Source organism: Triticum aestivum, chromosome 5D (genome assembly GCF_018294505.1).
Source record: "Triticum aestivum cultivar Chinese Spring chromosome 5D, IWGSC CS RefSeq v2.1, whole genome shotgun sequence".
NCBI lineage: Eukaryota > Viridiplantae > Streptophyta > Magnoliopsida > Poales > Poaceae > Triticum > Triticum aestivum.
In genome coordinates, this window is record NC_057808.1 from 323,188,645 (window position 1) to 323,216,255 (window position 27,611).

A 27,611-nucleotide genomic window follows, 5' to 3' on the forward strand; every position below is an offset into this window, starting at 1 on the left:
TCTTACCTAAGTATGACCACAACGTGATTTGCCAATTTCTATTTACCCTTCATAAGGACCCTTTTCATCGAATCCGTTCTGACTAAAGTAGGAGAGACAGACACCCGCTAGCCACCTTATGCAACTAGTGCATGTCAGTCGGTGGAACCTGTCTCACGTAAGCGTACGTGTAAGGTCGGTCCGGGCCGCTTCATCCTACAATGCCGCCGAAACAAGAAATGACTAGTAGCGGCAAGAAGAATTGGCAACATCAACGCCCACAACTTCTTTGTGTTCTACTCGTGCATAGTAACTACGCATAGGCCTAGCTCATGATGCCACTATTGGGAATCGTAGCATAATTTTAAAATTTTCCTACGCTCACCAAGATGCATCTATGGAGTATACTAGCAACGAGGGGAAAGGAGTGCATCTACATACCCTTGTAGATCGCGAGCGGAAGCGTTCCAATGAACGTGGATGACGGAGTCGTACTCGTCGTGATTCAAATCACCGATGACCGAGTGCCGAACGGACGGCACCTCCGCGTTCAACACACGTACGGTGCAGCGACGTCTCCTCCTTCTTGATCCAGCAAGGGGAAGGAGAGGTTGATGGAGATCCAGCAGCACGACGGCGTGGTGGTGGATGTAGCGGGTCTCGGCAGGGCTTCGCCAAGCTTCTGCGAGAGGGAGAGGTGTAGCAGGGGAGGAGGGAGGTGCCCAAGGCTGTTATCATACTGCCCTCCCTCCCCCCCTTTATAGAGGCCCCCTGGGAGGGGGGGGCGCCGGCCAAGCCCCATCTAGAGGGGGGGCGGCGGCCAAGGGGGTGCCTTGCCCCCCAAGGCAAGTGGGGCGCCCCCCACCCTAGGGTTTCCAACCCTAGGCGCAGGGGGGAGGCCCAAGGGGGGGGCCCAGCCCACTAGGGGCTGGTTCCCTTCCCACTTCAGCCCACGGGGCCCTCCGGGATAGGTGGCCCCACCCGGTGGACCCCCGGGACCCTTCCGGTGGTCCCGGTACAATACCGGTAACCCCTGAAACTTTCCCGGTGGCCGAAACTTGACTTCCTATATATAAATCTTCACCTCCGGACCATTCCGGAACTCCTCGTGACGTCCGGGATCTCATCCGGGACTCCGAACAACTTTCGGGTTTCCGCATACACATATCTCTACAACCCTAGCGTCACCGAACCTTAAGTGTGTAGACCCTACGGGTTCGGGAGACATGCAGACATGACCGAGACGCCTCTCCGGTCAATAACCAACAGCGGGATCTGGATACCCATGTTGGCTCCCACATGTTCCACGATGATCTCATCGGATGAACCACGATGTCGAGGATTCAATCAATCCCGTCTACAATTCCCTTTGTTAATCGGTATGTTACTTGCCCGAGATTCGATCGTCGGTATCCCAATACCTTGTTCAATCTCGTTACCGGCAAGTCTCTTTACTCGTACCGCAATGCATGATCCCGTGACTAACGCCTTAGTCACATTGAGCTCATTATGATGATGCATTACCGAGTGGGCCCAGAGATACCTCTCCGTCATACGGAGTGACAAATCCCAGTCTCGATCCGTGCCAACCCAACAGACACTTTCGGAGATACCCGTAGTGCACCTTTATAGTCACCCAGTTACGTTGTGACGTTTGGCACACCCAAAGCACTCCTACGGTATCCGGGAGTTGCACGATCTCATGGTCTAAGGAAAAGATACTTGACATTGGAAAAGCTCTAGCAAACGAAACTAAACGATCTTTTATGCTATGCTTAGGATTGGGTCTTGTCCATCATATCATTCTCCTAATGATGTGATCCCGTTATCAATGACATCCAATGTCCATAGTCAGGAAACCATGACTATCTGTTGATCAACGAGCTAGTCAACTAGAGGCTTACTAGGGACATGTTGTGGTCTATGTCTTCACACATGTATTACGATTTCCGGATAACACAATTATAGCATGAACAATAGACAATTACCATGAACAATGAAATATAATAATAACCATTTATTATTGCCTCTAGGGCATATTTCCAACACTATCCTGACTAAAGGTGGTCTTCGCATGCCAAAGGCTCTGGTGGTGACGCCGTCTTGGGCTCCACGGTGACATCCGTTCTGCTGTCCTGCTGGTCTTGGTCTCGTTGCACCGATATGGAAACCTTTGCCTGATGCCTCGGTACTCCTTGCCTACGCTTGCCTCCTTAGCACCAAAGAGGAAGCAAGGACACTGTGCGCGCTGGCGCCCGCCTGGCCTTGGTCGTCATGGCTTACGTCATTGGAACCTCGCGAGCCAGCCTGGTGAAGCCGCTCCCGAAGAGGTCTTGTGTCGTCCGCCTCGTGAGGCTTGGCCCCTCGCGAGGGTCCAGAGCGTTTGTTGGTGAAGACGGGCCGTACTGGCCCACGGGTGGAGCCACGCCGTGGGCCGCAGGCAGGCAAGTCTGGGGACCCCCGTTCCCAGAACGCCGACAACTGCTTTTCATTCTAGCGTTAATACTGAAGGAAATATGCCCTAGAGGCAATAATAAAGTTGTTATTTATATTTCCTTATATCATGATAAATGTTTATTATTCATGCTAGAATTGTATTAACCGGAAACTTAATACATGTGTGAATACATAGACAAACAGAGTGTCACTAGTATGCCTCTACTTGACTAGCTCGTTGAATCAAAGATGGTTATGTTTCCTAGCCATAGACATGAGTTGTCATTTGATTAACGGGATCACATCATTAGAGAATGATGTGATTGACTTGACCCATTCTGTTATCTTAGCACTTGATCGTTTAGTATATTGTTATTGCTTTCTTCATGACTTATACATGTTCCTATGACTATGAGATTATGCAACTCCCGAATATCGGAGGAACACTTTGTGTGCTACCAAACGTCACAATGTAACTTGGTGATTATAAAGGTGCTCTACAGGTGTCACCGATGGTACTTGTTGAGTTGGCATAGATCGAGATTAGGATTTGTTACTCCAATTGTCGGAGAGGTATCTCTGGGCCCTCTCGGTAATGCACATCACTATAAGCCTTGCAAGCAATGCAACTAATGAGTTAGTTGCGGGATGATGCATTACAGAACGAGTAAATAGACTTGTCGGTAACGAGATTGAACTAGGTATTGAGATACCGACGATCGAATCTCGGGCAAGTAACATACCGATGACAAAGGGAACAACGTGTGTTGTTATGCTGTTGGACCGATAAAGATCTTCGTAGAATATGTGGGAGACAATATGAACATCCAGGTTCTGCTATTGGTTATTGACCGGAGATGAGTCTCGGTCATGTCTACATAGTTCTCGAAGTCGTAGGGTCCGCACGCTTAACGTTCGGCGACGATCGGTATTATGAGTTTATGTGTTTTGATGTACCGAAGGTAGTTCGGAGTCCCGGATATGATCACGGACATGAGGAGGAGTCTCGAAATGGTCGAGACATAAAGATCGATATATTGGACGACTATACTTGGACGTCGGAATGGTTCTGGGTGAGTTCGGGCATATACCGGAGCACCGGGAGGTTACGGGAACCCCCCGGGAGGTATATGGGCCTTATTGGGCCATAGTGGGAGAGAGGAGAAGGGAGCAAAGGAGGGCCCCCCAAGCCCAATCCAAATTGGGAAGGGGGATGGCCCCCCCTTTCCTTCCTCCTTCCTCCCCCTTCCTTCCACTCCTAGTCAAACTAGGGAAGGGGAGGAATCCTACTCCTGGTGGGAGTAGGACTCCCCTTGGGGCGCGCCTAGGAAGCCGGCCTCCTCCCCCTCCTCCACTCCTTTATATACGGGGGAGGGGGCACCTCATGGACACACAAGTTGATCATTGATCACTTAGCCGTGTGCGGTGCCCCCCTCCACCATAATCCACCTCGGTCATATCGTTGCAGTGCTTAGGCGAAGCCCTGCGCCGGTAGCTACATCATCACCGTCATCATGCCGTCGTGCTGACGAAGCTCTCCCTCGACACTCTGTTGGATCGTGAGTTCGTGGGACGTCACCGAGCCGAACGTGTGCAGATCGCGGAGGTATAGTACCTTTGGTGCTAGGATCGGTCGATCGTGAAGACGTACGACTACATCAACTGCGTTGTCATAAAGCTTTCGCTTACGGTCTACGAGGGTACGTAGACAATACTCTCCCCTCTCGTTGCTATGCATCACCATGATCTTGTGTGTGCGTAAGATTTTTTTTGAAATTACTATGTTCCGCAACAGTGGCATCCGAGCCTGGTTTATGCGTAGAGGTTATATGCACGAGTAGAACACAAATGAGTTGTGGGCGATAATAGTCATACTGCTTACCAGCATGTCATACTTTGATTCAGCGGTATTGTTGGATGAAGCGGCCCGGATCGACATTACGCGTAGGCTTATGCGAGACTGGTTCTAGACGTGCTTCGCACACAGGTGGCTGGCGGGTGTTAGTTTCTCCAACTTTAGTTGAATCGAGAGTGGCTACGCCCGGTCCTTGTTGAAGGTTAAAACATCACACTTGACGAAAAATCGTTGTGGTTTTTGATGCGTAGGTAAGAACGGTTCTTGCTCAGCCCGTAGCAGCCACGTAAAACTTGCAACAACAAAGTAGAGGACGTCTATCTTGTTTTTGCAGGGCATGTTTGTGGTGTGATATGGTCAAGACATGATGCTAAATTTTATTGTATGAGATGATCATGTTTTGTATGAGAGTTATTGGCAACTGGCAGAAGCCTTATGGTTGTCTCTTTATTGCATAAGATGCAAGCAACAAATAATTGCTTTACTTTATCGCTATGCGATAGCAATAGTTGCAAGAGCAATAGTTGGCGAGACGACCATGTGACGACACGTTGATAAGAGATAAAGATGATGGAGATCATGGTGTCATGCCGGTGACGATAGAGATCATGACGGTACTTTGGAGATGGAGATCAAAGGCGCAAGATGATCATGGCCATATCATGTCACATATTTTGATTGCATGTGATGTTTATCCTTTATGCATCTTATTTTGCTTAGTTCGGCGGTAGCATTATAAGATGATCTCTCATTAATTTCAAGGTATAAGTGTTCTCCCTGAGTATGCACCATTGCGACAGTTCGTCGTGCCGAGACACCACGTGATGATTGGGTGTGATAAGCTCTACGTTCACATACAACGGGTGCAAGCCAGTTTTGCACACGCGGAATACTCGGGTTAAACTTGACGAGCCTAGCATAGGCAGATATGGCCTCAGAACACTAGAGGCCGAAAGGTCGAACGTGAATCATATAGTAGATATGATCAACATAGTGATGTTCACCATTGAAAACTACTCCATCTCACGTGATGATCAGACATGGTTTAGTTGATATGGATCACGTGATCATTTAGATGACTCGAGGGATGTCTATCTAAGCGGGAGTTCTTAAGTAATATGATTAATTGAACTTTAATTTATCATGAACTTAGTCCTGATAGTATTTGCATATCTATGTTGTAGATCAATAGCTTGCGATGTAGCTCCCCGTTTATTTTTTATATGCTCCTAGAGAAAAATATGTTGAAAGATGATAGTAGCAATGATGCGGACTTGGTCCATGATTTGAGGATTATCCTCATTGCTGCACAGAAGAATTATGTCCATGATGCACCGCTAGGTGACAGATCTATTGCAGGAGCATATGCAGATGTTATGAACGTTTGACAAAGCTCAGTATGATGACTACTTGATAGTTTAGTGCACCATGCTTTACGGCTTAGAACCGGGACTTCAAAAATGTTTTGAACGCCACGGAGCATAGGAGATGTTCCAAGAGTTGAAATTGGTATTTCAGACTCATGCCCGTGTTAAGAGGTATGAGACCTCTGACAAAGTACTTTGCCTACAAGATGGAGGAGAATAGCTCAGCGAGTGAGCATGTGCTCAGAGTGTCTGAGTACTACAATCACTTGAATCAAGTGGGAGTTAATCTTCCAGATAAGATAGTGATTGACAGAGTTCTCTAGTCACTATCACCAAGTTACTAGAACTTCGTGATGAACTATAATATGCAAGGGATAACGGAAACAATTCCCAAGCTCTTCGCGATGCTGAAATCGGCGAAGGTAGAAATCAAGAAAAGCATCAAGTGTTGATGGTTGACAAGACCACTAGTTTCAAGTAAAGGGCAAGGGAAAGAAAGGGAACTTCAAGACGAATGGCAAGCAAGTTGCCACTCCCATGAAGAAGCACAAAGCTAGACCCAAGCCTGAAACTGAGTGCTTCTAACTGCAAAGGAAATGATCACTGGAAGTGGAACTGCCCTAGATACTTGGCGGATAAGAAGGATGGCAAAGTGAACAAAGGTATATTTGATATACATGTTATTGATGTGTACTTTACTAGTTTTTATAGCAACCCCTCAGTATTTGATACTGGTTCAATTGCTAAGAGTAGTAACTCGAAACGGGAGTTGCAAAATAAACAGAGACTAGTTAAGGGCGAGGTGATGATGTGAGTTGGAAGTGATTCCAAGGTTGATAAGATCACCATCGCACACTCCCTTTACCTTCGGGATTAGTGTTGAGCCTAAAATAAATGATATTTGGTGTTTGTGTTGAGCATGAATATGATTGGATCATGTTTATTGCAATACAGTTATTCATTTAAGTCAAAGAATAATTGTTGTTCTATTTAAGTGAATAAAACCTTTTATGGCCATACACTCAATATAAATGGTTTATTGAATCTCGATCGTAGTGATACACATATTCATAATATTGAAGCCAAAAGATTCAAAGTTAATAATGATAGTGCAACTTATTTGTGGAACTGCCGTTTAGGTCATATTGGTGTAAAGCGCATGAAGAAACTCCATGCTGATGGGCTTTTGGAATCACTGGATTATGAATCACTTGATGCTTGAGAACCATGCCTCATGGGCAAGATGACTAAGACTCCGTTCTCCGGAACAATGGAGCGAGCAACTGACTTATTGGAAATAATACATACTGATGTATGCGGTCCGATAAGTGTTGAGGCTCGCGGCGGGTATCATTATTTTCTGACCTTCACAGATGATTTATCTACTTGATGAAACATAATTCTGAAACATTTGAAAAGTTCAAAGAATTTCAGAGTGAAGTGGAAAATCATCGTAACAAGAAAAAGTTTCTACGATCTGATCGCGGAGATGAATATTTGAGTTACAAGTTTGGTCTTCATTTGAAACAATGTGGAATAGTTTCGCAACCCACGCCACCTGGAACACCACAGTAATGGTGTGTCCGAACGTCATAACCGTACTTTATTAGATATGGTGCGATTTATGATGTCTCTTACCAATTTACTACTATCGTTTTGGGGTTATGCATTAGAGACAGTTGCATTCACGTTAAATAGGGCACCATCTAAATCCGTTGAGATGACACCATATGAACTGTGGTTTGGCAAGAAACCTAAGCTGTCATTTCTTAAAGTTTGGGGTTGCGATGCTTATGTGAAAAAGTTTCATCTTGATAAGTTCAAACCCAAGTCGGAGAAGTGTGTCTTCATAGTATACCCAAAAGTAACTGTTGGGTACACCTTCTATCACAGATCCGAAGGCAAGATATTCGTTGCTAAGAATGGATCCTTTATAGAGAAGGAGTTTCTCTCGAAAGAAGTGAGTGGGAGGAAAGTAGAACTTGATAAGGTAATTATACCTTCTCCCGAATTGGAAAGTAGTTCATCACAGAAATCAGTTCCAATGATGCCTACACCGATTAGTGAGGAAGTTAATGATGATGATCATGAAACATTAGATCAAGTCACTGGCAAACTTCGTAGGTCAACCAGAATATGTTCCGCACCAAAGTGGTACGGTAATCCTGTTCTGGTAATCATGTTACTAGACCATGACAAACCTACAAACTATGAGGAAGCGATGATGAGCCCAGATTCCGCAAAATGGCTTGAGGACATGAAATCTGAGATGGGATCCATGTATGAGAACAAAGTATGGACTTTGGTTGACTTGCCCGACGATCGGCAAGCAATAGAAAATAAATGGATCTTCAAGAGGAAGACGGACGTTGATGGTAGTGTTACTATCTACAAAGCTCGACTTGTCGGGAAAGGTTTTCGACAAGTTCAAGGTGTTGACTACGATGAAATTTTCTCACTCATAGTGATGCTTAAGTCTGTCCGAATCATGTTAGCAATTGCCGCATTTTATGAAATCTAGCAAATGGATAACAAAACTGCACTCCTTAATGGATTTATTAAAGAAGAGTTGTAGATGATTCAACCAAAAAGGTTTTGTCAATCCTAAAGGTGCTAACAAAATGTGCAAGCTCCAGCAATCCATCTATGGACTGATGCAAACATCTCGGAGTTGGAATATACGCTTTGATGAGTTGATCAAAGCATATAGTTTTGTACAGACTTGCGGTGAAGCATGTATTTACAAGAAAGTGAGTGGGAGCGCTACAGCTTTTCTGATAAGTATAAGTGTATGAAAAATTGTTGATCGGAAATGATGTAGAATTTTTCTGGAAAGCATAAAGGAGTGTTTGGAAGGAGTTTTTTCAAAGAAAGACCTCGGTGAAGCAGCTTACATATTGAGCATCAAGATATATAGAGATAGATCAAGACGCTTGATAAGTTTTTTCAATGAGTATATACCTTGACAAGTTTTTGAAGTAGTTCAAAATGGAATAGTCAAAGAAGGAATTCTTGCCGATGTTGCAAGCTGTGAAGTTGAGTAAGACTCAAATCCCGACCACGGCAGAAGATAGAGAGAGAATGAAAGTCATTCCCTATGCCTCAGCCATAGGTTCTATAAAGTATGACATGTTGTGTACCAGACCTATTGTATACCCTGCCCTGAGTTTGGCAAGGGAGTACAATTTTAATCTAGGAGTAGATCACTGGACAACGGTCAAAATTATCCTTAGAGGACTAAGGAAATATTTCTTGGTTATGGAGGTGATAAAGAGTTCATCGTAAAGAGTTACGTCGATGCAAGCTTTGACACCGATCTGGATGACTCTAAGTCACAATCTGGATACATATTGAAAGTGGGAGCAATTAGCTAAAGTAGCTCCGTGGAGAGCATTGTAGACATAGAAATTTGCAAAATACATACAGATCTGAATTTGGCAGACCCGTTGACTAAACTTCTCTCACAACCAAAACATGATCACACCTTAGTACTCTTTGGGTGTTAATCACATGGCGATGTGAACTAGATTTACTGACTCTAGTAAACACTTTGAGTGTCGGTCACATGGCGATGTGAACTGTGGGTGTTAATCACATGGTGATGTGAACTATTTGTGTTAAATCACATAGCAATGTGAACTAGATTATTGACTCTGGTGCAAGTTGGAGACTAAAGAAATATGCCCTAGAGGCAATAATAAAGTTGTTATTTATATTTCCTTATATCATGATAAATGTTTATTATTCATGCTAGAATTGTATTAACCGGAAACTTAATACATGTGTGAATACATAGACAAACAGAGTGTCACTAGTATGCCTCTACTTGACTAGCTCGTTGAATCAAAGATGGTTATGTTTCCTAGCCATAGACATGAGTTGTCATTTGATTAACGGGATCACATCATTAGAGAATGATGTGATTAACTTGACCCATTCCGTTAGCTTGGCACTTGATCGTTTAGTATATTGCTATTGCTTTCTTCATGACTTATACATGTTCCTATGACTATGAGATTATGCAACTCCTGAATACCGGAGGAACACTTTGTGTGCTACCAAACGTCACAACGTAACTGGGTGATTATAAAGGTGCTCTACAGGTGTCTCCGATGGTACTTGTTGAGCTGGCATAGATCGAGATTAGGATTTGTCACTCCAATTGTCGGAGAGGTATCTCTGGGCCCTCTCGTTAATGCACATCACTATAAGCCTTGCAAGCAATGTAACAAATGAGTTAGTTGCGGGATGATGCATTACGGAATGAGTAAAGAGACTTGCCGGTAACGAGATTGAACTAGGTACTGAGATACCGACGATCGAAACGCGGGCAAGTAACATACCGATGACAAAGGGGACAACGTATGTTGTTATGCGGTTTGACCGATAAAGATCTTCGTAGAATATGTGGGAGCCAATATGAACATCCAGGTTTCGCTATTGTTTATTGACCAGAGATGAGTCTTGGTCATGTCTACATAGTTCTCGAACCCGTAGGGTCCGCACGCTTAACGTTCGGTGACGATCGGTATTATGAGTTTATGTGTTTTGATGTACCGAAGGTAGTTAGGAGTCCTGTATATGATCACGAACATGACGAGTAGTCTCGAAATGGTTGAGACATAAAGATCGATATATTGGACGACTATATTTGGACGTCGGAATGGTTCCGGGTGAGTTCGGGCATATACCGGAGCACTGGGAGGTTACCGGAACCCCCCAGGAGGTATATTGGCCTTATTGGGCCATAGTGGGAGAGAGGAGAAGGGAGCAAAGGAGGGGGTGCCCCCCCAAGCCCAATCCAAATTGGGAAGGGGGCCGGGCCCCCCTTTCCTTCCTCCTTCCTCCCCCTTCCTTCCACTCCTAGTCCAACTAGGGAAGGGGGGATCCTACTCCCGATGGGAGTAGGACTCCCCTTGGGGTGCGCCTAGGAGGCCAGCCTCCTCCCCCTCCTCCACTCCTTTATATACGGGGGAGGGGTGCCGGTGTCAAAACCGGCGGATCTCGGGTAGGGGGTCCCGAACTGTGTGTCTAAGGCGGATGGTAACAGGAGGCGGGGGACACGATGTTTACCCAGGTTCAGGCCCTCTCGATGGAGGTAATACCCTACTTCCTGCTTGATTGATCTTGATGACATGAGTATTACAAGAGTTGATCTACCACGAGATCGTAGAGGCTAAACCCTAGAAGCTAGCCTATGGTATGATTGTTGTTGTCCTATGGACTAAACCCTCCGGTTTACATAGACACGGGAGGGGGCTAGGGTTACACAGAGTCGGTTACAAGGGAGGATATCTACATATCCGTATTGCCAAGCTTGCCTTCCACGCCAAGGAGAGTCCCATCCGCACACGGGACGAAGTCTTCAATCTTGTATCTTCATAGTCCAACAGTCCGGCCAAAGGATATAGTCCGGCTGTCCGAGGACCCCCTAATCCAGGACTCCCCTAGTAGCCCCTGAACCAGGCTTCAATGACGATGAGTCCGGCGCGCAGATTGTCTTCGGCATTGCAAGGCGGGTTCCTCCTCCGAATACTCCATAGAAGATTTTGAACACGAGGATAGTGTCTGGCTCTGCAAAACAAATTCCACATACCACCGTAGAGAGAATAATATTTCCACAAATCTAATCTGCTGACAGCTTTTCATAACGTGACGTTCTGCCGTGGTCTGGTCATGACGAACCGTTTTTTCGAGCCTGCCACTGCATGTGTTGCGAGGAGGTTTTATTGGCACGTCCTGTCGAAGCAGAGATCGTGTCCCTCTTTTCACGGGATTCTCATCAATACGGGTGTGGGTAACCCAATCATGCCTGCTGGTATGACTCCTCGATTTTAGGCAAGTTCCAAATGGCCACGCGGAGGATGCTTGATATTCACCCTCTTTATAAAGGAGCCAAGGCCTGTCCTTTTCTTCTCGCGCTCGATCCTTCCCTTCCCCCCACCTTGAATTCCAACACTCAAGGCTCAGGCTAAGCGCTTCGGACCTTCAATCATGTCTGGATCCAACCTTCAAGGCCGGTGGATGGCCTCCTCTGTCACAGAGGAGGACATCAAGAAGCTAAGAGAAGCCAGGTATCTGACCGCCGAAATCTCGCACAGGCTGCCTGCTCAAGGGCAGGTCATCCCCACTCCCGAACCCAACGAGAGTGTCGTATTTATTTCCCACTTCCTCCGAGGGCTAGGCTTTAGTCTTGATCCCTTTGTTAGAGGGCTTATGTTCTACTACGGGCTCGATTTCCATGATCTGGCTCCGGATTCCATCCTTCACATCTCGTCGTTCATCGTCGTGTGTGAAGCCTTCCTCCGGATCACCCCACACTTTGGCTTATGGCTCAAGACCTTCAATGTGAAGCCAAAGATGATTGAGGGGCGACACACAGAGTGCGGAGGTCCATAATAAACAAAGGCGCCAATGCTCCATGGCCAAAGGTTCCTTCCCGGAGACATCCAAGTTATGGCAGCAGGAGTGGTTTTACATCACCGCTCCTCGAAGCGCTAAGTGGGTAGCTGTCCCCGCCTTCCGTCTAGGCCCTCCGCCACAATTGGCGTCATGGGTTAACAAAGGGCTGGACTGGGGGCCAGCTAATGATGTGCCGATATTGCAGAGCCGCATCCGAGATCTCTTCAAGGGAGATGTCAGCCTTGTCAAGGTAATGCAAGTCATGCTAGTTCGTCGGGTCCTGCCATGCCAACGTCGATCTCTCCGTATGTGGGAGTTCAACCCGGAAGGACCGCGAACTATTCAGCAATTCTTCGGCGCGACGCTCGAAGAGATGTATGGATTGTTCTTCGGATCACGAATAAAGTGTCCGGACACCACCGAGGATGCGGGTCTGAACTGCCATCGTCCAGACACCCAAGTAAGTAATTCCGCGGCCGAACACGTTGTCTTTTAATTTATCACAACATCATTCTGAAAAGTCGCCTTTTGACCAGGACTAGATAAAAAAGGCGAAGATGATCAGGTGTTCGGCCCCCCTTCCCGAAGGCTCACCGGATCCTGTACTAGCCAGGATGCTTGAGCTTGCGCCTTATCAAGCGCCATCAGGGGAAGATAAAGGGAGGAATAAAGAAGCCGAAAGCGGGCCTCGCTCATTATTCATCCAAACCGGGGGAATTAGTGCCTCCGCGAAGGAGGATAACCGGGGAGAAGAATCTAAAATTCCCTCTCCCCAAGGAAGGAAGAGGGCCGCCTCTGAAGACTTGGAAACAATGGTTTCCAAACGAGGGAAGAAACCGTCGCCAGGGGGCCCTGCCTCGGAGTGCGTCCTTACTGCACAGTGCCCGCAAGGGGCTCAGCCCTCCACCGAGCTGTAAGTAAACAAAAGTACTTTATAGTAAATATACCTTGCTTCATTTCTGAGAACAATAACCGAGACGTATGTCTTGTAGTTCGGATCGTAGCCCTTCTCGACAGAGTTCGTCTTCGGGGGATCTTCTTCCGGAGATGATGGAGAGCGAAATGCCTCCCCGTGCCTCCCCGCCTCGTGAGGCGGACGACCCTGAGGTGTTGTCACGGAGGATTTCTCCTGATCCGCCAAGGCCAGAAGGTAACCCTTCGGCCACCCGAAGTCCGGAGTATTTGTCTCCTAAGGAGAGCCAAAAAAAGAGTCCGGGACTGTCCGGCGCACGACCGGACGCACTGATGAGTCTTCTGGAGCAAGCGGCTATCTCAGAGGCGCGTCGTACTCTAATGGGTACGGTGTTTGAGAGAATTTCATCCGCCGAAAGTGGGTTGCATGAAGCCTTTATGAGCCTGCTAAGAGGCTTTGAGGTACGCAAAGTAATATTTTTTTGACGGTACCGCACACGCTAGGTGTGCCCTATGCAGATAGTAGCCCCTGAGACTCTCGTTGCTGTCGAAAGGCGGCAAACAGAGGATCATAGTCCCAGGTAATGATCATGCTGCTTTCATGTGTAGGCGGCTGAGGGTTCGGTGGCTAGCCGGACTGGTGAGTTTGCCGAACTGAAGCGGCAACTTGATGCAGCAGATGCCGACATCGTGCTTGTAAACAAGCGGCTTAACGAGGCACATGGTATGTATTCTCCAGTGGTCAACATATATTAAGAGGAGCATGATGCTAGTATCTGTAATATGCTGTGACTGCAGATGGAGCTGCCGCCGTGGAGACCCTTCGGGCGGAACTTGCCCGAGCCAAGGAACAAGCCATGAAGAGTGATGCGGCCGCCCTAAAGGCGCGGTCGAAGAGGTAAGAGCCGAACAGGCTGGGCATTGCCAGAGCAAAGAGAAAATAGCCAAGATGGCTGTTGAGTTGAAAGATGCCGCCGACCGTTATGAGCTTCTTGAAAAGGAAAGCCAAACGAAGACGGCGGACCTGGAGAAAGCCATGGTAGCAGCCAAGGAAGCCCGCTCTAAAATCAGAGCGACGAAGGAGGAGCTACGTCAAGCCGGAGATATCGCGGCTGGGAAGCCCTTTTTGTTGCGGACGAAGTTCGGAGATCCTAAGTATGCCCTTCTGGATCAATTATGGAGTTCTGCAGACGCGTACTTGGATTTGGCAGCGAGTGCTGCTGATGCGACCGAGTTTTTCAAAGATCAAAAAGATCACGAAGTGGAAAAGTTGTTCTGGTCACAGTTCAATGTTCCAGTACGTCCGCTGCTGTTAAATGAGCAAATGGCCGAGTGGGCCGAGCTCCATAGGTTGTCCGGGCTTGCCATGAGGTCTGTTGTGGATCATCTTTGGCCGGAAGGACCAAGGCCGAATAGTTATTTTGGCTTAGTGCAACGATTCCTTGGTGCTGTGCCGCATATCGACGATGTGAAGAGGTCGGCATGCATAGAGGGTGCGCGGATGGCTCTTGCCCGTGTCAAGACATACTGGGCAGAGATGGAGGCCACCGCTATTGCAACCCAGAGTTCGGTCGTAGGCCGGGTATCGGCCGAGCACTATTTTTAAGAAGTCCTAGAAGGCGCTCGTTTAATAGAGGCTCAGTGCTTGAAGAGTATCATGTTCTAGTTGTTGGGGAACGTAGCAGAAATTCAAAATTTTCCTACGTGTCACCAAGATCAATCTAGGAGATGCTAGCAACGAGAGGGGAGGATTCCATCTACATACCCTTGTAGATCGCGAGCGGAAGCATTCAAGAGAACGGGGTTGATGGAGTCGTACTCGTCGTGATCTAAATCACCGATGATCCTAGCGCCGAACGGACGGCACCTCCGCGTTCAACACACATACGGAGCGGGGACGTCTCCTCCTTCTTGATCCAACAAGGGGGGAGGAGAAGTTGATGGAGATCCAGTAGCACGACGGCGTGGTGGTGGAAGTAGCGGGATCCCGGCAGGGCTTCGCCAAGCACAAGCGGGGAGGAAGAGGTGTCACGGGAGGGAGGGGAGCGCCAGGGCTTGGGGTGCTGCTCCCATGCGCCTCCCCACTATATATAGGGGTGGAGGGGGCTGGTTTCTTGCCCTCCAAGTTCATTGGGGCGTTGGCAAAGGTGGGGGAAAGAAATCCCATCATTTCCCTTCCCCACCAATTGTTATCCCCCTTTTTTAGGGATCTTGATCTTATCCCTTCGGGATATGATCTTATTCCTTCTAAGGTGGGATCTTGGTGCGCCTTGACCAGGGGTGTGGGGCCTTGCCCCCACTACCCACGTTCATGTGGGTCCCGCCATGCAGGTGGGCCCCACTTCAGAACCTTCTAGAACCTTCCCGATACAATACCGAAAAATCCCGAACATTTTCCGGTGGCCAAAATAGGACTTCCCATATATAAATCTTTACCTCCGGAACTCCTCGTGACGTCCGGGATCTCATCCGGGACTCCGAACAACTTTCGGTTAACCGCATACTAATATCTCTACAACTCTAGCGTCACCGAACCTTAAGTGTGTAGACCCTACGGGTTCGGGAGACATGCAGACATGACCGAGACGACTCTCCGGTCAATAACCAACAGCGGGATCTGGATACCCATGTTGGCTCCCACATGTTCCACGATGATCTCATCGGATGAACCACGATGTCGAGGATTCAATCAATCCCGTATACAATTCCCTTTGTCAATCGGTACGTTACTTGCCCGAGATTCGATCGTCTGTATCCCAATACCTCGTTCAATCTCGTTACCGGCAAGTCACTTTACTCGTTCCGTAATGCATGATCCCGTGACCAACTACTTAGTCACATTGAGCTCATTTTGATGATGCACTACCGAGTGGGCCCTGAGATACCTCTCCGTCATACGGAGTGACAAATCCCAGTCTCGATTCGTGTCAACCCAACGGACACTTTCGGAGATACCAGTAGTGCACCTTTATAACCACCCAGTTACGTTGTGACGTTTGGTACACCCAAAGCACTCCTATGGTATCCGGGAGTTACACAATCTCATGGTCTAAGGAAATGATACTTGACATTAGAAAAGCTTTTAGCAAACGAACTACACGATCTTGTGCTATGCTTAGGATTGGGTCTTGTCCATCACATCATTCTCCTAATGATGTGATCCCGTTATCAATGACATCCAATGTCCATGGTCAGGAAACCATAACCATCTATTGATCAACGAGCTAGTCAACTAGAGGCTTACTAGGGACATGTTGTGGTCTATGTATTCACACATGTATTACGGTTTCCAGTTAATACAATTATAGCATGAACAACAGACAATTATCATGAACAAGGAAATACAATAATAACCATTTTATTATTGCCTCGCGGGCATATTACCAACAGTCTCCCACTTGCACTAGAGTCAATAATCTAGTTCACATCACCATGTGATTATCACTCAAAGTTCACTAGAGTCAATAATCTAGTCCACATCACCATGTGATTAACACTCAATGAGTTCTAGGGTTTGATCATGTTATGCTTACGAGAGAGGTTTTAGTCAACGGGTCTGCAACATTCAGATCCGTGTGTGCTTTACAAATCTCTATGTCATCTTGTAGATGTAGCTACCACGCGCTACTTGGAGCTATTCCAAATAACTGCTCTACTATACGAATCCGGTTTACTACTCAGAGTCATCCGGATTAGTGTCAAAGTTTGCATCGACGTAACCCTTTACGACGAACTGTTTTACCACCTCCATAATCGAGAAAATTCCATAGTCCACTAGATACTAAGGATAAGTTCGACCGCTGTCATGTGATCCATTCCCGGATCACTATTGTACCCCTTGACTAACTCATGGCAAGGCACACTTCAGGTGCGGTACACAGCATAGCATACTGTAGAGCCTACGTCTAAAGCATAGGGGACGACCTTCGTCCTTTCTCTCTCTTCTGCCGTGGTCAGGTCTTGAGTCTTACTCAATACTCACACCTTGTAACACAGCCAAGAACTCCTTCTTTGCTGATCTATTTTGAACTCCTTCAAAATCTTGTCACGGTATGTATTCATTTGAAAGTACTATTAAGCATTTTTGATCTATCCTTATAGATCTTGATGCTCAATGTTCAAGTAGCTTAATCCAGGTTTTCCATTAAAAAACACTTTTCAAATAACCCTGGATGCTTTCCAAAATTCTACATCATTTCTGATCAACAATATGTTAACAACATATACTCATCAAAAATTCTATAGTGCTCCCACTCACTTCTTTGGAAATACAAGTTTCTCATGAACCTTGTATAAACCCAAAATCTTTGATCATCTCATCAAAGCGTTCATTCCAACTCTGAGATGCTTACTCCAATCCTTAGAAGGATTGCTGGAGCTTTGCATACTTGTTAGCATCTTTCAGGATTGACAAAACCTTCTGGTTGTATCACATACAACCTTTCCTCAAGAAAATCGTCGAGGAAACAATGTTTTGACATCCTATCTGCAAGATTTCATAAATAATGCAGTAACAGCTAATATAATTCTAACAGACTCTTAGCATCGCTACGAGTGAGAAAGTCTCATCGCAGTCAACTCCTTGAACTTGCCGGAAAACATCTTAACGACAAGTCGAGCTTTCTTAATGGTGACACTTACCATCATTGTCTGTCTTCCCTTTAAAATCCATCTGTACCCAACAGCCTTACGACCATCAAGTACTTCTTTCAAAGTCTATACTTTGTTTTCATACATGGATCCTCTCGGATTTTATGGCCTCAAGCCATTCGTCAGAATCCGGGCCCACAATCGCTTCTCCATAGCTCGTAGGTTCATTGTTGTCTAGCAACATGACTTCCAAGATAGGATTACGTACCACTCTGAAGTAGTACGCATCCTTGTCGTCCTATGAGGTTTGGTAGTGACTTGATCTGAAGTTTCATGATCACTATCATAAGCTTCCACTTCAATTGGTGTAGGTGCCACAGGAACAACTTCCTGTGCCCTGCTACACATTAGTTGAAGTGACGGTTCAATGACCTCATCAAGTCTCCACCATCCTCCCACTCAATTCTTTCGAGAGAAACTTTTCCTCGAGAAAGGACCCGTTTCTAGAAACAATCACTTTTGCTTCCAGATCTGAAATAGGAGGTATACCCAACTGTTTTGGGTATTCTATGAAGATGCATTTATCCGCTTTGGGTTCGAGCTTATCAGCCTGAAACTTTTTCACATAAGCTTCGCAGCCCCAAACTTTTAAGAGACGACAGCTTAGGTTTCTCTAAACCATAGTTCATACGGTGTCGTCTGAACGGAATTGCGTGGTGCCCTATTTAAAGTGAATGCGGTTGTCTCTAATGCCTAACCCATAAACGATAGTTGTAATTCGATAAGAGACATCATGGTATGCACCATATCCAATAGGGTGCAGTTATGATGTTCGGACACACCATCACAATATGGTGTTCCAGGCGGTATTAGTCGTGAAACAATTTCCACAATTTCTTAATTGTGTGCCAAATTCGTAACTCAGATATTCATCTCTATGATCATATCACAGACATTTTATCCTCTTGTCACGACGATCTTCAACTTCACTCTGAAATTACTTGAACCTTTCAATAATTCAGACTTGTGTTTCATCAAGTAAATATTCTCAGCATCTACTCAAATCATCTATGAAGTAAGAACATAACGATATCCACTGCGTGCCTCAGCACTCATTGGACTACACAGATCAAATGTATTACTTCCAACAAGTTGCTCTCTTGTTCCATCTTACTGAAAATGAGGCCTTTCAGTCATCTTGCCCATGTGGTATGATCTGCATGTCTCAAGTGATTCAAAATCAAGTGAGTCCAAATGATCCATCTGTATGGACTTTCTTCATGCATATATACTAATAGACATGGTTCGCATGTCTCAATCTTTTCAAAAACGAGTGAGTCCAAAGATCCATCAACATGGAGCTTCTTCATGCGTTTTATACCAATATGACTCAAGTGGCAGTGCCACAAGTATGTGGTACTATCATTACTATCTTATATCTTTTGGCATGAACATGTGTATCACTACGATCGAGATTCAATAAACCATTCATTTTAGGTGCACGACCATTGAAGGTATTATTCAAATAGACAGAGTAACCATTATTCTCCTTTAATGAATAACCGTATTGCGATAAACATAATCCAACCATGTCTATGCTTAACGCAAACACCAAATAACAATTATTCAGGTTTAACCCCAATCTCGATGGTAGAGGGAGCATGCGATGCTTGGTCACATCAACCTTGGAAACACATATCGTCATCTCACCTTTAGCTAGTCTCCGTTTATTCCGCAGCTTTTATTTCGAGTTACTAACACTTAGCAACCGAACCGGTATCTAATACCCTGGTGCTACTAGGAGTACTAGTAAAGTACACATTAATATAATGTATATCCAATATACTTCTGTCGACCTTGCCAGCCTTCTCATCTACGAAGTATCTAAGGTAGTTCTGCTTCAGTGACCGTTCCCCTCATTTCAAAAGCACTTAGTCTTGGGTTTGGGTTGAACCTTGGGTTTCTTCACTAGAGCAGCAACTGATTTGCCGTTTCATTAAGTATCCCTTCTTGCCCTTGCCCTTCTAGAAAATAGTGGTTTTACTAACCATCAACAATTGATACTCCTACTTGATTTCTACTTTCGCGGTGTCAAACATCGCGAGTTGCTCAAGGATCATCATGTCTATCCCTGATATGTTATAGTTCATCACGAAGCTCTAATAGCTTGGTGGCAGTGACTATGGAGAACCATCACTATCTCATCTGGAAGATTAACTCCCACTCGATTCAAGCGATTGTAGTACTTAGACAATCTGAGCACATGCTCAACGATTGAGCTTTTCTCCCTTAGTTTGCAGGCTTAAGAAACTTGTCAGAGGTCTCATACCTCTTTACGTGGGCACTAGTCTGAAATCCCAATTTCAGTCTTTGGAACATCTCATATGTTCTGCGACGTTTCAAAACCGTCTTTGGTGCCACAATTTTAAACCGTTGAACATTACGCACTGAACTATCACGTAGTCATCAAAACGTGTATGTCAGATGTTCGCAACATCCACAAACGACGCTCGAGGTTCAGCACACCGAGCGGTGCATTAAGTACATAAGCCTTCTGTGCAGCAATGAGGACAATCCTCAGTTTACGGACCCAGTCTGCATAATTGCTACTATCAACTTTCAACTAAATTTTCTCTAGGAACATATCTTAGTAGAACTAAAGCGTAAGCTACGACATAATTTGCAAAGACCTTTTGACTATGTTCATGATAATTAAGTTCATCTGATTATTTAATGAACTCCCACTTAGATAGACATCCCTCTAGTCATCTAAGTGATACATGATCCGAATCGACTAGGCCGTGTCCGATCATCACGTGAGACGGACTAGTCATCATCGGTGAACATCTCCATGTTGATCGTATCTACTATACGACTCATGTTCGACCTTTCGGTCTCTTGTGTTCCGAGGCCATGTCTGTACATGCTAGGCTCGTCAAGTCAACCTAAGTGTTTTGCTTGTGTTCGAGGCCATGTCTGTACATGCTAGGCTCGTCAACACCCGTTGTATGCGAACGTAAGAATCTATCACACCCGATCATCACGTGGTGCTTCGAAACAACGAACCTTCGCAACGGTGCACAGTTAGGGGGAACACATCTCTTGAAATTTTAGTGAGGGATCATCTTATTTATGCTACCGTCGTTCTAAGCAAATAAGATGTAAACATGACAAACATCACATGCAAATCATAAAGTGACATGATATGGCCAATATCATCTTGCGCCTTTGATCTCCATCTTCGAGGCGCGGCATGATCACCTTCGTCACCGGCATGACACCATGATCTCTATCATCGTGTCTTCATGAAGTTGTCTCGCCAACTATTACTTCTACTACTATGGCTAACGGTTAGCAATAAAGTAAAGTAATTACATGGCGTTTTCATTGACACGCAGGTCATACAATAAATTAAGACAGCTCCTATGGCTCCTGCCGGTTGTCATACTGATCGACATGCAAGTCGTGATTCCTATTACAAGAACATGATCAATCTCATACATCACATATATAATTCATCACATCCTTTTGGCCATATCACATCACATAGCATACCCTGCAAAAACAAGTTAGACGTCTTCTAATTGTTGTTGCATGTTTTACGTGGCTGCTATGGGTTTCTAGCAAGAACGTTTCTTACCTACGCAAAAGCCACAACGGTGATATGCCAATTGCTATTTACCCTTCATAAGGACCCTTTTCATCGAATCTGATCCAACTAAAGTGGGAGAGACACACACCCGCTAGCCACCTTATGCATCAAGTGCATGTCAGTCGGTGGAACCTGTCTCACGTAAGAGTACGTGTAAGGTCGGTCCGGGCCGCTTCATCCCACAATGCCGCCAAATCAAGATAAGACTAGTAACGGCAAGCAAATTGAACAAATCATCGCCCACAACTACTTTGTGTTCTACTCGTGCATAGAATCTACGCATAGACCTGGCTCATGATGCCACTGTTGGGGAACGTAGCAGAAATTCAAAATTTTCCTACGTGTCACCAAGATCAATCTAGGAGATGCTAGCAACGAGAGGGGAGGAGTGCATCTACATACCCTTGTAGATCGCGAGCGGAAGCGTTCAAGAGAACGGGGTTGATGGAGTCGTACTCGTCGTGATCCAAATCACCGATGATCCTAGCGCCGAACGGACGGCACCTCCGCGTTCAACACACGTACGGAGCAGGGACGTCTCCTCCTTCTTGATCCAGCAAGGGGGGAGGAGAAGTTGATGGAGATCCAGCAGCACGACGGCGTGGTGGTGGAAGTAGCGGGATCCCGGCAGGGCTTCGCCAAGCGCAAGCGGGGAGGAAGAGGTGTCACGGGAGGGAGGGAAGCGCCAGGGCTTGGGGTGCTGCTCCCATGCGCCTCCCCACTATATATAGGGGTGGAGGGGGCTGGTTTCTTGCCCTCCAAGTTCATTGGGGCGTTGGCAAAGGTGGGGGAAAGAAATCCCATCATTTCCCTTCCCCACCGATTGTTATCCCCCTTTTTTAGGGATCTTGATCTTATCCCTTCGGGATATGATCTTATTCCTTCTAAGGTGGGATCTTGGTGCGCCTTGACCAGGGGTGTGGGGCCTTGCCCCCACTACCCACGTTCATGTGGGTCCCGCCATGCAGGTGGGCCCCACTTTAGAACCTTCTAGAACCTTCCCGATACAATACCGAAAAATCCCGAACATTTTCCGGTGGCCAAAATAGGACTTCCCATATATAAATCTTTACCTCCGGAACTCCTCGTGACGTCCGGGATCTCATCCGGGACTCCGAACAACTTTCGGTTAACCGCATACTAATATCTCTACAACTCTAGCGTCACCGAACCTTAAGTGTGTAGACCCTACGGGTTCGGGAGACATGCAGACATGACCGAGACGACTCTCCGGTCAATAACCAACAGCGGGATCTGGATACCCATGTTGGCTCCCACATGTTCCACGATGATCTCATCGGATGAACCACGATGTCGAGGATTCAATCAATCCCGTATACAATTCCCTTTGTCAATCGGTACGTTACTTGCCCGAGATTCGATCGTCGGTATCACAATACCTCGTTCAATCTCGTTACCGGCAAGTCACTTTACTCATTCCGTAATGCATGATCCCGTGACTAACTACTTAGTCACATTGAGCTCATTTTGATGATGCACTACCGAGTGGGCCCAGAGATACCTCTCCGCCATACGGAGTGACAAATCCCAGTCTCGATTCGTGTCAACCCAACAGACACTTTCGGAGATACCTGTAGTGCACCTTTATAGCCACCCAGTTACGTTGTGACGTTTGGTACACCCAAAGCACTCCTATGGTATCCGAGAGTTACACAATCTCATGGTCTAAGGAAATGATACTTGACATTAGAAAAGCTTTTAGCAAACGAACTACACGATCTTGTGCTATGCTTAGGATTGGGTCTTGTCCATCACATCATTCTCCTAATGATGTGATCCCGTTATCAATGACATCCAATGTCCATGGTCAGGAAACCATAACCATCTATTGATCAACGAGCTAGTCAACTAGAGGCTTACTAGGGACATGTTGTGGTCTATGTATTCACACATGTATTACGGTTTCCAGTTAATACAATTATAGCATGAACAACAGACAATTATCATGAACAAGGAAATACAATAATAACCATTTTATTATTGCCTCTAGGGCATATTTCCAACACTAGTGACATGTATCCCAATTGTAAAAACAATGCTATTATGATTATAAAGGCTGTGTTTATACTTTTGCTTGAAAGTAGTATGATGCCTCCTGTGCGGCCGTTTATGTATGCATATATAACCTGAAAGTTTGCAGTCGTCGGCTTCAGCCCCCACGCATATAATGCGGGGTGTTCGAAAAAGTGCGTATTCACACTTGATCCAACGTCTTGGTCCATTAAGGAGGTGATAGCGCGGCGAACATGGCAATCGGACTATATTGCTTTAACACTTTCACTTAGCCATAGGAGTTTGACGGTGGGGCTACTATATAGCCCCTGGTACTTCCGCGTCTATCCGAATACGGTGCGCGTACATACATGACCGGGAAACCGATCCTTCGTTAATGCGGAGGAATCGCGAAGATTTCGATGAGTCATCGAGTGGTTGACCAGTCTCACTCTTTATCACGACAGTCGGTTTTCTGACATGAGCTTGAATCCGTCAAAGATCAAGTCTCCGCGGATGTCGGCAGTGTAGTTTAAATTTCCAAACCTGACCTGACGGCCAGGGGCGTAGCTCTCGATCTGCTCCAGATGGCCAAGCGAGTTGGCCTGCAGTACGAAGCCGCCGAATACAAAGATCTGTCCGGGGAGGAAGACCTCACCCTGGATCGCATCGTTGGCGATGATCGAAGGAGCCATCAAGCCTTTATCGCGACGGCACAGTGGAACTCTCAATGAAAGCACCAATGTCGGTGTCAAAACCGGCGGATCTCGGGTAGGGGTCCCGAACTATGCGTCTAAGGTGGATGGTAACAGGAGGCGGGGGACACGATGTTTACCCTACTTCCTGGTTGATTGATCTTGATGATATGAGTATTACAAGAGTTGATCTACCACGAGATCGTAGAGGCTAAACCCTAGAAGCTAGCCTATGGTATGATTGTTGTTGTCCTACGGACTAAACCCTCCGGTTTATATAGACACCGGAGGGGGCTAGGGTTACACAGAGTCGGTTACAAGGGAGGAGATCTACATATCCGTATTGCCAAGCTTGCCTTCCACGCCAAGGAGAGTCCCATCCGGACACGGGACGAAGTCTTCAATCTTGTATCTTCATAGTCCAACAGTCCGGCCAAAGGATATAGTCCGGCTATCCGAGGACCCCTTAATCCAGGACTCCCTCAAGGGGGCACCCCATGGACACAGAAGTTGATCATTGATCTCTTAGCCGTGTGCGGTGCCCCCCCACCATAATCCACCTCAGCCATATCGTTGCAGTGCTTAGGCGAAGCCCTGCGCCGGTAGATACATCATCACCGTCATCACGCCGTCGTGCTGACGAAGCTCTCCCTCGACACCTGCTGGATCGTGAGTTCGTGGGACGTCATCGAGCCGAACGTGTGCAGATTGCGGAGGTGCCGTACCTTCAGTGCTAGGATCGGTCGATCGTGAAGACGTACGACTACATCAACCGCGTTGTCATAACGCTTCCGCTTACGGTCTACGAGGGTACGTAGACAACACTCTCCCTTTTTGTTGCTATGCATCACCATGATCTTGCGTGTGCGTAGAATTTTTTTTGAAATTACTGCGTTTCCCAACAAATACCACTTCTACTAGTTTGCAGAGAACAAGACCGTCATTCACCCCTTTATCATTTTATATTTTCTCTAGCAATATCCATACTACCAATTCTAGCGTTCTACTCCCTTCGTTCCGAAATAATTGTCGCTGGCGAATTCTAGTGCAAGTTCAGGCACGTTACGAAATTAACGCAATTTCCCTTTTTACCCCCGCGTCACCCACAACACTCACTCCACTCACCCTCTCTTCTTCCTGTCACCCTCACTCTCGTCGCCCTCTCTTCTCCCCACCACCTCGCCCACCTCGCCGGTCACCACCTCGCCCACCTCGCCGGCCACCATCTCTCCTCGTCGCCGCCATGTTTCTCCCGCCTCCACTCACACCCGTCGTCCACTCGCACCTCGCTCCACTCACACCCAACATCCGAGGTCAAGCTTTGATGTGCCTGCTCTGGATCTGGCGACGGAGGCGGTGGATGCGGGAGATGGGGAGGAGGCCATCGCGGTGGTGTGCCTGGACCACATCCTCAAGCACGCCAGTGGCGCCACGGAGGAGGCCGAGCGCATCCGCCACTGCCACAACACCGACGGCTCCATGGAGTACTGGCTCGAGCCGGACGAGCTCGCGGCCCTGCGCCGGGAGGTCGGCGCCGACCCGTACTGGGTGCCGCCAGGGTGGAAGCGCGGAGACCCCGTGTCCGCTGATTGCTACGCGCTCAATGCAAAGATGCAGGTGGAGGAGCACAGCAAGGAGCTCGCCGGAGTAAAAAGGACTCTTTTTCCCCTTCTCCTGTCATCTTCTCTTGCTCTGCTTGCTTGCTTGGAGCAGTAGACCTTGTAGACATTTGTGCAAGCAGTAGCAGACAGATTTGTGCAAGATTGCTGCTCTTCTCTTCTCTTCTTGTTCTTGGAGCAAGCAGCAGCAGATGGATTTGTCCAAGTAGACTTCAACAAACAGATTGGAGCAGACATGTTTAGCAGGCAAATTGTTTGGTGTTTGCTTGCTTTAGACAGACAGGTTTAGCACACATGCTTGCATTGCAGACAAACAGGTTGTGCAAGAACACCGCAAAAGCAAGTAGACCTGCTTGCAGTAGCTCTTAGGTGAATTTTAGGTGAAGTACAGACCGGTTCAAATCCTTTTAAATTTTTGTAGTACTGCCTAATGATTGTGCTGAATTTTGAAGTGCAGACAAAGCAAGCAAAAATCAACTGAAGATTAACTGCAGTAGTCACATTAGTTCTTGCAGTAGTCAGATTCAGTAGTTCTTGCAGTAGTCAGATTCAGTAGCCGGAGTACTTGCAATAGTTCTTTGATCAACACCATCAGAACAGTAATCGCACCATCCAGCTCAACACATTCAGTCCAAATTGCAGAGTAGTACTGTAATTTAAGTGTAGGATCAACGAAAGAGTACTGTGATACACATGCCCAAATTTTTGTCTGGCATAATTATACACATGGGAAAGCCCAATTAATCAGCAACAATCATTTCATTTAATCTTCTGGCATAATTATTCTGGTGTACTCCAGTTAATCTTCTGGCATAATTATTCTGGTGTACTCCATGTTTTACTGTGATACACATGGAGTAATTTTCATACACTGGAACATAATTTTCCAGACAGAAAATCATAATGTTTCAGTTGAACAAAAAATCATTTCAGACAGAAAATTATCACCAATTAGGCTGAACTAATTTTCTAGTTAATTTCCTCCTCATCTCCAGTCACCAATTAGGCTGGTGAATCTTCCACTATTTTGGTGTTGCACATTTGCTTAGTGGTGCTTGTATCTCATGCTTAGTGTTGCATGAGTAGTTTCAGTAGTTTTACAGCAGCAGTACTCTTTCCAATTGGCAAGTTTCAGTAGCAGAAATTTAATTGAGTAGTATTAAAATTTCCAGATTAAAGAATTTGGAGTAGGACTTGATGCTATGAGTAATTTGGAGTAAATTTAGATTAAAGAATTTGGAGTAGCACTGTAATAATTGTGCAGCTCAGGAGTATTCTTGCCAATTCAGTTAATTAAATTTCATTTAACTAAAACTAAATGAATCTTTTTCCTTTATGTAAAACTAAGTGAATTTTTTTCTATTAATTTAACAGTTGCAGTAGTGTAGGACATCAGTAGTTTAGTGTAGGACAGCAGTGGTTTAGTGTAGGACAGCAGTAGTTTAGTGTAAGTTTCAGTTCATTAACTGAATTTTTTCAGTTACTTAACTGAAACTTTTTCAGTTACAGTAGGACTTCTCTTCTCTCTTCTCTTTCTCTTCTTGCATCTGTAGTTTAGTGTAGGGTTTATTGGAGTACTTCCCTTGTGCCCTCCATACTCCTCTCCTCTCCCACTCCTTTCCTCTCCTACTACTTTGCTTGTTCTCTTCTTCTCTAAATTATCTTCTCATCTCTAAATTCACTCATCTTCTCTCCTACTACTCTCTTCTCTTCTCTTTCATTTAAAAGCAGCAACAACAAAAACAGGTCCTTTTACTCCAGAATTAAATGAAACCTTTCCTTTAATAATTTAAATGAAACCTTTCCTTTAATTAATTAAAATGAAACCTTTCCTTTAATTAATTAATTAAACCGAAACCTTTCCTTTAATTAATTAAACTGAAACCTTTCCTTTAATTAATTAAACTGAAAACTAAAGAATTACGCATACAAGGCTCACAAAATGGAGAAAAATATATGGAGTAAAAATGATCACAAAATGGAGTTACACATACAAGTCTCACAAAATGGAGTTACCCTAGTTCCTACCACCTTTCCTCTCATATTCCTCTCCTAGTCCTTTCCTTTAACAACAGCAACAACAATGTGAAG